The sequence below is a fragment of the Homarus americanus genome, unplaced genomic scaffold, assembly GCF_018991925.1.
Source record: "Homarus americanus isolate GMGI-L3 unplaced genomic scaffold, GMGI_Hamer_2.0 scaffold39155, whole genome shotgun sequence".
NCBI lineage: Eukaryota > Metazoa > Arthropoda > Malacostraca > Decapoda > Nephropidae > Homarus > Homarus americanus.
In genome coordinates this window covers 11447647-11459269 of record NW_024737042.1, presented here as the reverse complement: position 1 = coordinate 11459269, position 11623 = coordinate 11447647, and positions in this window count along the sequence as shown.

Sequence of the window (11623 nt, the reverse complement as noted above, 5' to 3'; positions counted from 1 at the left end):
TTCTCTCAACGAGGAACTCCTCTTTATCAATGTCGTCGTGATCGTGATCTATTTGACACTCATATTTATCATCCAAAAGATTCAATGGGGTAAGGAAGGCATATTTCTCAGCAAGTTCATGAAGCTGTTGAAATCTCAAAGTTATTTCTTGGATCACTCTGTCCAGCAAAGAAAACATTTCTCTCCTCAATTCAATGTCGTATGGCAATTCAGCATCTCGTGATCCTTCACCAAACATTTGTTTCTTCTTTTTGGGTCGACGCTGACGCTCCATGACTATCCCCAGATCATTGCAAATTTCTTTGGCATAGTTAACTCCATTACTCACTAGCTTGTCCCTGTTTTCAACTAGAAATGTTTCTAATGCCCTGAGTTTTATATCGCATTGTTGTATGGTCAAGCCCTTGGTTTGGAGGTAAGTCTGTGTGTCGTTAATTTCTAGAAGGACGGGTCCCCACAGGCCAAGAAAGCACAAAAAGGAAAATGATTGCAACGCACCAAGTAGAACACCAGCATCTGCCCTGGTAGCTGTATTTTCTTCTTCACCAGTTAACTTTTCTAGGGCACTTTAAGATTTTTGAGAAATGTTTCTTTACAACACTTACAGCTTCTCCCCTCGCACTCCACCGAGTTTCTATTATGCGCTTGACACTTTGATCTAAAATCACGGTATAATGACACTGTCACACTAGTGTCATTATCATCTAAAATGATTAAAATCACAGCAATGTAAAAATAACAGCTTGATCTAAAATCACGGTATAATGACACTAGTATCAATGTAATACAATGGAAATGTAAAAAGTAGCAACATAATCTAAAATTACAGACTCAGTATGAGGGCTATAGGTGGTCTGAAGTGTCTGACGGCCGGGTCTCACGAAGGTAACTGATCCTACTGGACCTCGGACATGTCCCCAGACATAGTGGATACAACATCCACCCTACAGACACGGCCTAGGCTGCGTTAGGGACCTGTATGGATGAAGGGACGGGCACTTACTAACGGTTAAAATGCCCGCGTGCCCTCACTCAAACCAGACCAGGGAGTCCAGCTACTCCTATTCCAATGAATTAATTTACGGTACCCTCTGACGTTGAAATTGAGACTATGAACTCATTTTCATTCTCTACTATTATCTTCACTAACAATGCTCTGACTCAGCTATCGAAAGCAAAATTAAATTGATTACAAAGGAATGGATGGCAACAGGTCCCAGCATACAGCGTCTGCTCCCATAGACAAAGGCGGGGGAAACAGAGAAAACGGGGGACGTTTCCACTGGGGGACTCGGAAGGTTTTGTGGACGTTTGAGCGTAATATGAATCCTTAAGGTTTTCAGGTTAGCTCTTATCATGACCATTACAAAGCTTCCTCCTTCCCCAAGATTCATCATTATGCGGTAACGTTCAGAAAACACGTAAGTAGTGACATACATATTAAATCATTAATATAAAGTATAAATCCTCATACAAACATTGCACAAATTATATCAATAAAACTAGAAAAATAATTCCCTACCGGTGGTCAGGATTAGGTACAAGAAATGGAAATCTGTTAACATACAATTAGAATGTGACACACCTTCATAAAAAATATATTGGGATACATATTACAAAATAGCACCAAAAATAATAGCACATGGGGTTAGGTACATCATGTCATAATAATACTGAATGGCGGTAAATACATCATATCATATAATAATAAATGGTGTTACATACATCATATCATATAATAATAAATGGGGTCAAGTACATCATCATAGAATAATAATGATTTGAGTTAGATACCTCATATCATATAATAATAATAATAAATGGTGTTACATGTTACAAAATACACCCTCACATCGGTAGATAAAATGCACACTCAAAATTTCTTACAGAACTCAAATTTCAATGTTCATAGATTATGAAAGTTTCTTTTACGCGATTGGTCAAATGCTGACAGGACACACTGAGATTTAACATAGATTTCTCAAGCTAGGACATAGACGAACGGACCCCATCAAGTCAAAGGAATGATTTGTTGCCCTTAATCTTAAGAGTTATGTCGCACTCGCGAGAGGCAGCACCCTTCAAGGGACTCCGAACGAGCGGGTATTCCCAAGAATTCAATGCTAACGAAACGGTCCTCATGAGAACACCACCAAACCAAAAACTGTCTGTACTTATGGCATTTGCCATGTAGAAGTAATAGCACCATATTTATATGCCCGAATACTCCCTGAAAGTCACGAACTCTACACCTATATACCAACAACACCCAGCCTACGTAGGACTTACCAACCAGAACTTGAGAACTCACCACTGGTATCTTTACTCATACCAGCCTACCGGACAGGAGGGAACGAGCGCCGTGTAAACAATGAAATTTTTAACCACACCCTGCAAAATACAGTGTACTTAGCAAATGCTGCAGCTTCTGAGAATGTGGGTGGAGCGGGTTTATTACTAAGAGCAGAGACGTTACCGAGAACAAATTCTGGCTTGAATGTCATGTACACTAATACCGACACGTTCCTTGATAAGAGGGAGGAGTTTGAAACACTACTAAGAGTACACCAACCAGATATTGTAGGAGTTGTAGAACTGTTGTACAAGAACAGGAGAATCGACCCAGAGGAATGTGAGTTCAGTATTGCTGGATATGACTCATTTACGAACCTAACTCAAGAATCCTGCAGGAGGGGTGTGGTTATCTACGCCAGGCAAGACCTTAGAGCCAGCCAGGCGAGGGTACAGGGAGAGGATGTTTTTGAAGAGTCCAAGTGGTGTAAAATTAAATTGAAGGGAGGGGACTTACTTATCGTCGGTTGTATCTACAGATCCCCAAACTGTGGCCCACTAAATCAAAGGAACTTAAGAACCTTAATAAACAATGCGGCGATGCTCAACCCCAGCCACCTCCTTATCATGGGGGACTTTAACTATGGCGACATCGACTGGAGAAACGAGTCAACCCCGAATGACTTGAATAATCCTGCTACTCTTTTTGTAGAAACTCTGAGAGATAATTTTCTGTTCCAACATGTGAGAGACCCGACACATTACAGAGGGGAGCAAACACCCAAGCCACTTGACCTCATCATAACAAACGAGGAGGGTATGGTGGCCAAACTGGAACACCTTGCCCCAGTTGGCACCAGTCACCATACAGTGTTGTCATTCAGATTTAACTGTTACCTAGTTCAAGATAAGGCCAGGCCAAGGTGCAAATATTACAAGGGAAATTACAATGGGATGAGGGAAGAGATGAGGGGTATCAACTGGCCTGACTTATTAAGGTACAAGAACGCAGACACTACGCTGAATATCATAACTAGTAAAATGACCCATTTGATCGATAAATATATACCCAAGACCAAACCCAGTGCTTCTAGGAATACGAGGGGATCCCTACACATGAACCATGCGGCGGTCGACAAAATTAAGAAGAAAACCCAGAAATTCAAGACGTGGGTTGGGTCAAACGATGAGCAAGACAGGAGGATGTATGCAAGAGCCAGAAACCAAGCAAAGATAGAGTGTAGGAGGGCTGAAAAGGAGTTCCAAAGGCTGGTTGCACGCGAGGTCAAGTCAAACCCAAAGGCGTTTTACCGCTATGCAAAGTCGAAATTGAAAACGCGAGTAGGAGTATCAGACCTGAGGCTTGAAGATGGTAGTTACGCAGATTCTGACCAGGATAAAGCTGAGGCATTGAACAGCTTCTTTTCCTCAGTGTTCACAAGAGAGGATGCAACTAACCTTCCTGCGTTTGAGGACAGACGGTTCGACACAGCACTGACCCACATTGTGTTCACAGAAGAGGGTATTAGAAATAAACTGTCCAGGCTAAAGGTCCATAAGAGTCCTGGACCTGACATGGTGCATCCTAGAGTGCTAAGGGAGCTGTGCAACGAGCTTGCAGAGCCCCTGAAGATTCTGTTTTGTAAATGCCTGGATGAACAAATGGTCCCCAGTGAATGGAAAGTGGCTTATGTGAGTCCTATCTTCAAGAAGGGCGATAGGCACTCCACGAACAACTATAGACCGGTGAGCCTGACCAGCATAATATGTAAAGTACTTGAGAGTATTATCAGAGATGCAGCGATGGAACATCTACTACGAAACAACCTTGTAAAAGATTGCCAACACGGTTTTATGCCGGGGCGCTCTTGCTTGACACAATTGCTCAAGGTATTGGATATTTGGACCCATATTCTAGAACGGGGTGGTAATATCGACAATATTTACCTAGATTTTGCCAAGGCTTTCGACAGTGTACCCCACGAAAGGCTGAAAATCAAACTGGAAGGGTACGGAATTCGGGGAAATGTCCTAGCGTGGATAGAAGACTTTCTACATGACCGCAAGCAATGTGTGGTGATTAATGGCACGAAATCGTCATCTGTACCTGTAACAAGTGGGGTACCGCAGGGTAGTGTATTGGGCCCGCTGTTGTTTGTTTGTTTCATAAATGATATGCCTGACGTTGTACACTCCTCCATACAAATGTTTGCCGATGACGCCAAGTTATTTCGGGAAATTAAGAACCAAGCGGACTGTGAAGAGCTGCAGAAGGACCTCTGTGGGCTCCAGGAATGGTCGAAGGAATGGCTGCTGAGATTCAATGTCACGAAGTGTAAGAGGATGCACCTGGGGCGTACCAACGGTAAGGAGGCGTACCATATGTCCCAACGGGATGAAGAAAATGTACTAGTTGAGACTGTGTGTGAGAAGGACCTAGGTGTGTATGTTGACAATGAGCTGAAGTTCTCGGGCCATTGTGAGAAGAAGGTAAATCAGGCAAATAAATTATTGGGTCTTATAAGAAGGTCGTTCAGATATCTAGACGGTCCGTCCCTCGTGACGATCTTCAGGAGTGAAGTGCTTCCCATCTGGAGTACTGTCACCCCATCTGGTCCCCGAGATATGCTAGGGACTGTCAGTTGGTTGAAAATGTTCAAAGGAGGGCCACCAAGCTGGTGCCTGCACTTCGGCATCTCAGCTACCCTGCGAGATTGGAGCGCCTGAACTTGCCTAGCTTATACTACAGACGGGCAAGGGGGGACCTAGTTGAGGTTTATAAGCATCTCAGGGGGCACTACTCAGTTGAGTGTCCTTACTTGGAGCTGGCGGACGCTCGCCCCACAAGGGGTCACAGCTCAAGATTGAAGAAGCCGCAAGTCCGGAAAACCGTGAGGGCAAACTTTTTCGGAGTGAGGGTTGTAAACTCTTGGAACAATCTACCAGAAGTGTTGTGACGGCACCGAGTGTGAGCTCTTTCAAGAGAAGACTTGACCAACACTGGAGCGGGTTCAGGTACATTCAGGAGCCGGTGCATGCCCAGTATTTGCCAACAGTGCGTGACAGAGACGTGACCGATCGCCCGGGCGGCTAGCCGACCTTTTGGTGAAGAATATAAAGGAAAAGAGTCGTGACGACGCCAAGCGGCTAACAAGCCGATCAGTGGCGAAGAGGATAAAAGTAAAAGTAAAGTAAAAAGTAACAGATACCCTTCAGATGATTGCATAACTGCCAATCCATCTTCCAATCTCTGTCTTTACTGCAAATTGACCCTTCCTCTGCAAAATACTTTTAATAAAAAAAAATCATCAGTTCTTTACCTATCCCTTTTCCACAGTTACTTATAACTGATTGTGCACTTCATTATCAACCAATGGGGGTCACTTAAAAGCTCACTGCTTTTAAAGATCCAGTCTCACCACTGGTTTTCTCATCCTTACGGGAAATCGGGGAGCAGGAGCAACTACTGTTCTCTCCTCATCCCGTATAGCATCTCTCTCATCAGGCTCTGATTCTGAGGAAGAATCATTAGGGGGAACCTGGATGTCATTTACATGGACAAACATATCTCTGTTGATACATCTTTTCACCTTTTCTGCGGCTCGTCGAATTACTTCTGTCTCATCTGAAAGGTGGGTTAACTCATACGCTGCACCATTACGTATTACTTCAGTTACTGTATATGGGCCCTTCCACTTAGCATTTAATTTTCTACTGGTACCTGGGATAGTAACTTCATCTCTCACCCAAACAGTTTCCCCTAGCTGTACTGTCTGATTGACTCTATCTCGGTTTGCTACGTTCCGGAATTCTCTAGACATTCGTTCAGAAGTTTCTTTAATTACTTTGTGAGCTTCTCTCAACCCTTCAGTACTCTCATTTTCTATTATTGGTAACTCAATTCCCACTTGCCTCTGTGCATGCCGGGAGAAGAATGCGAAGTGTGGCTGCACTCCAGTCGTTGTGTGAACAGAAGTGTTCAACGCATATTGGGTCGGACCCAAGAATCGTGGCCAGCGACGCGGGTTATCTTCACACATTATTGATAAAATGTTCTTAAAAGTTCGGTGCATTCTCTCCGTGATACTGTTACCTCGGGGGTGGTAAGGCAAGGTAAAATACACTTGAATGTTAGTTAATTGACAGAGCTCCCTGAATTGTGCGGCAGTAAATTCTCCTCCATTATCCGCAATCACTACTTTAGGACTACCGAAGACATTAACAAACTTTTCAAATTCACGGGTAACTTCTTGCGTTGTCTTCGTGCGCAATGGATAGAAGTTAACGAACCTTGAGTAATGATCTATGATCGTTAACACATATCGGTAATCATTGATCCCGGAATGCATGTCAGTCAAATCCACCGAAATTCGTTCTAGTGGTTTGCTTACGACTGGTAATTCTTGCCAACGTTGCGTAAGTCCTTTAGTTCCCTTGAACCTTTGACACGTCTCGCATGATGCTACATAATCAACACAATCTTTACGATAGTTAGGCCAATAAAACAAATTAGCTACTCGGGTGATGGTCTTCCACCGTCCTAAATGACCTGAGGTGGCATTGTCATGCGCCAACTCTAATGCGGCTTTACGTAAATGTTGCGGGATTACGAGACAATACTTCAATGCTTTATCGAGTTGTTCTTTTACTAGGTACAATACTCCATTTATTACTTCAAAGCTATCAACGGTGGCCTTTGGGTACTTATGTTGCGGAATGTTACCTCCTGCTAAATACTGTTTTAACTCTTGCCACCTGGGTTCTTTTTGTTGTTCTTTACCAAAGTCTGCCTGTGTGAAACCTTCTAGTGTGGGAAATTGAGCGGCAACATGGTCGTGCAGGACTTTTCTCAAGGTTCTGACTGGTCGACTTAATGCATCAGCCACTACATTAGCTCTACCGGGTTTATATTCAATGTTATAAGCGTAATCTCTCATTTCTAAGATCCAACGGTTCATTCGCTGACTTTTGGTTTTCTTTCTAAAGACGGATGTTAGAGGTTGGTGATCTGTCTTAATTGTAAACTGCGTACCCCAAAGAAAATGATGGAAGAACCTGCACGCTAATACAATGCCTAACGCTTCTTTATCTGTGGTGGAATAACGAGTTTCCGCCGGCTTTAGCTTTCTAGAAAAATAACCCACTGGTCGCAAAGAGCCATCTTCTTGTATCTGATTAAGGGAAGCGCCTACGCAGAAATTGCTGGCATCACTATGCAGTTCGAAGGGTTTATAAATATCGGCCTTGACAAGAACTGGGTATGAAGCTAGTGCTTGCTTTAACTTCTGAAATGCTTCTTGACACTCATTTGACCATGCAAAATCAACAGTCTGTTTCGTTAATTCAGTGAGCGGGTAAGCTACTTTGGCAAACTCGGGAACATGTTTACGGTAAAATCCACACATACCCAAAAATTGGCGGACTTGTTTAACATTAGTTGGGGGTTTACAATCAGTCAAAGCCTGGACATTTTCTGGGTCAGGCTCAATGCCTCTCTCTGAAACTACATGTCCTAAGAATTTAACTTGCTTATGGCCAAATTGACATTTAGACAAGTTTAGTTTAATACCCATCTCTTCAAATCTCTCAAATACTCTGGTGAGTCTCTGCAACAAGGTGGGGAAGTCAGGAGCCCATACTATTACATCATCAAGATAGTTTCGTACCCAGTCTTCAACTGCTAATGGGGCTAATACTCGGTTTACTTCTCGCGTGAAAACGGCAGGACTAGCTGAGAGCCCAAACGGAAGGCGTGTGAACCTCCATAGATTGTACCCATCGCTAAAAGTTGTTAGATCTCGGCTGCTGTCGTTAAGGATGACCTGATAATATGCATCCTTCAAATCTAATGTGGCATAATATTTATTTCCTGCAGCTTTCTCTACTAATTCGTCAATTCGTGGCAAGGGTTGTATGTCGACCTTCAAATGCTTATTGACCGCTCGAAAATCTAAGCACATACGCTTTGAACCGTTGGGTTTTGTTACCAGAACAATGGGGGATAACCAGGCGGCAGTCGATGGTTCAATGATATTACGATCCCTCATATCTGTTATCATTTCTTTAATTATTTCTTTTGCTTTCTCTGGGTGTCTATACTGTGGTCCTCGGACAGGATTGTGGTTGGCGAGCTGAATGTTAGCGGGTATACCAGCAATTGACCCAATTTCATGTGGTCCTAAAACAAATAAGGAATCATGAGCTAGAATTACTTTCCGCAAACGTTTACGCATTTCTCGGTCTAGATGGTTCCACGGTTGGTTTCTAATTAACTCATTTAACTTCTCTTGTCTAGTGGTTCCGCCTTTTACTTCGTCACATTCCGGTATCATACTGTTGGAAATCTCTTGGACATGTCTGACCTTCTTTACTGTACCGTTGGGAATTCCGGCACAAATTACACAGTCAGAGGAGGGTACTCTCTGATCAGCACCTACATTTACTTTTACTTGGTTTGATGATCTCCTCTCCCCTTCTGTTTGAATGGCTAGGTGATGAGGTGCACAAAGGGAGAATTCAGTTGAAGACTTTACTTTACACAATTTGTCATAGACCTGTTGAATATGTCCCAAGTGATTTCCCTTAGTGTCAACATACGAGATTATCTCCTCTGGGATTAACTCATATTCGCCAATGACAGTGCCAACTCTCAAATACACTGATTTATCGGTACAATTACTTACTGGCAAATATATACGTGAATCTGGCTGTACTCTAACACATATCTCTGGTTGTTGGTTGAAACTTTTATGCGTGAATCGTATGCTCAGAATTTGACCTATCTCTACTTTCACCTTGATGGATAAGATCGGTGCATGGTGGCCTCGTACAATAGTCTTCCTATCAATATGGAGACTCTTCAACTGTGGTGGACAAGCCCCCCCGGCGAAAGCCCCCCAGACAAAAGCCCCCTACTTTGATCGGGGTGGCTTTTGTCTGACAACCCTAACCCTTACCTAACCTAACCCAACCTAACCTAACTTACCCTAACCTAACTTACCCTAACCTAACCAATAATTAACCACAGAGAAGAACAGTATATTTTACCCTCAACTATTTAATTATGTCCGTAACTTTTGAAAGCCCTTACTGTTGTCAGACAAAAGCCACCCCGATCACTGAGGGGGCTTTTGTCTGGGTGGCTTTTGTCGGGGGGGCTTTTGTCTGTACCCCAATGAGGATAGTGTCTTAGTATAAAATCGCAATGCTGTCAAACAAAATCTTAATATTTAATCTCAGTACCGCAGCAAAAGTCACATCAATATTTTTTAACCAATACTTTAATATTTCTTACCTTATAGTATTATGAACATAAGAACATAAGAAAATAAGGAGTCTGCAATAGGCCGGTTGGCCTGTGCATGGCAGCTCCTGTCGAGAGTTTGTAGGGGTATCGAGATATTAAAGTTGTCTAGCACTCAGGATGGAAGGAAACTCTAATGTGGTTTTCTTGTATAATATATAAGTTATATGATAGACAGTCTGGTGCTGGAGGTGCTGTGTGGTGAGGGGCTGCTTGGTAGAGACGTGCGGTGAGTAGCTTGTCGAAGGAGGTAGATGTGCAGGAGCTTCGTTAGAGAAGATGTTGCCTGTTGCCTGTTGCTGGAGGAGATGTTGCTTGTTCAAGAAGATTGGTCAGAATGAGAGTTGGTTGGTGAGGAAGCTCAGAGAAGGACATGCTCGCTGGCGGGAGCGAGGACCACCAGGCAGGCGGAGGAGGGGCGAGGGTCGCCAGGCAGCGGCAGAGGAGGAGGAGTTGCTTGTTCAAGAAGATTGGTCAGACTGAGAGTTGGTTGGTGAGGAAGCTCAGAGAAGGACATGCTCGCTGGCGGGAGCGAGGACCGCCAGGCAGGCGGAGGAGAGGCGAGGGTCGCCAGGCAGCGGCAGAGGAGGAGGTGTTGCTTGTTCAAGAAGATTGGTCAGACTGAATCTCAAGGGAGAGACAGAGCTTATATACACCCAGCAGCAGCCGCCAGTCCTCTATGAGTCATGTTGGGAAAACCTGAGAAGTAGCCGGTGACTAGTTCCGTTGCTAAGATACGGCGGGCATTGGAATGCGGATACGCTTGGTTGCTAGGGAAGACGGCACATTGGAATGCGATAGGCAGTTTGTAGGGGAGACGTCCACTACAATACTCCCCCTCCCCTCCAGGCGGTGTAGGAGACTTGTTGATTGTAGAGTTGCTTAGCACATGTGAGGAAGACCGGGCGGTGCATGCCTCATGTGAGACAACGGCGATGGCGTGATGAGCCGATCGCTGAAATACAACTGTCTAGATACACACTATCTGTGGGAGTAGGGAGAAAAAGGGTGTGTGGAGGCGATGAATGTTGTGCTTCCCTCACGACAGGTACAGGGTCGTCAGATGCGCCTGCTGGGGGGTGTGTGGGCCTGGATCAGGAGCAGGGGCTGGGTCAGCAGAAGCGGGTTAGGGCTCGTGACAGCAGCTGGGTCCACGACAGCAGCAGGGTGCAGGACATTAGCAGGGAGTACCTGAGGGAGAAAAGAGGGGGTGTGGAGACGATGGATGTTGTGTGCTTCCCTCACGGCAGGTACTGCTGGGCCGGGGTCGGCGTCTGAGGCAGGACGGGTGTGCTGGGGTCGTCAGAATGTGGTGCGTGAGGCAGGAAGAGGAGCCGGTGTCTGCTTGAAGACTGAGAGCGTGATCAGTGTCTCCTCCATCCTGTGTGAGTGCTAATCTCCGGGAGTCACCATTGTAGGGGTATCGAGATATTAAAGTTGTCTAGCACTCAGGATGGAAGGAAACTCTAAATGGTTTTCTTGTATAATATATAAGTTATATGATAGACAGTCTGGTGCTGGAGGTGCTGTGTGGTGAGGGGCTGCTTGGTAGAGACGTGCGGTGAGTAGCTTGTCGAAGGAGGTAGATGTGCAGGAGCTTCGTTAGAGAAGATGTTGCCTGTTGCTGGCCTCCTGGTTGAATGAAATGTTAACAGCATGGAGCTTGCTGGAGGAGATGTTGCTTGTTCAAGAAGATTGGTCAGAATGAGAGTTGGTTGGTGAGGAAGCTCAGAGAAGGACATGCTCGCTGGCGGGAGCGAGGACCGCCAGGCAGGCGGAGGAGAGGCGAGGGTCGCCAGGCAGCGGCAGAGGAGGAGGTGTTGCTTGTTCAAGAAGATTGGTCAGACTGAGAGTTGGTTGGTGAGGAAGCTCAGAGAAGGACATGCTCGCTGGCGGGAGCAAGGACCGCCAGGCAGGCGGAGGAGAGGCGAGGGTCGCCAGGCAGCGGCAGAGGAGGAGGTGTTGCTTGTTCAAGAAGATTGGTCAGACTGAATCTCAAGGGAGAGACAGAGCTTATATACACCCAGC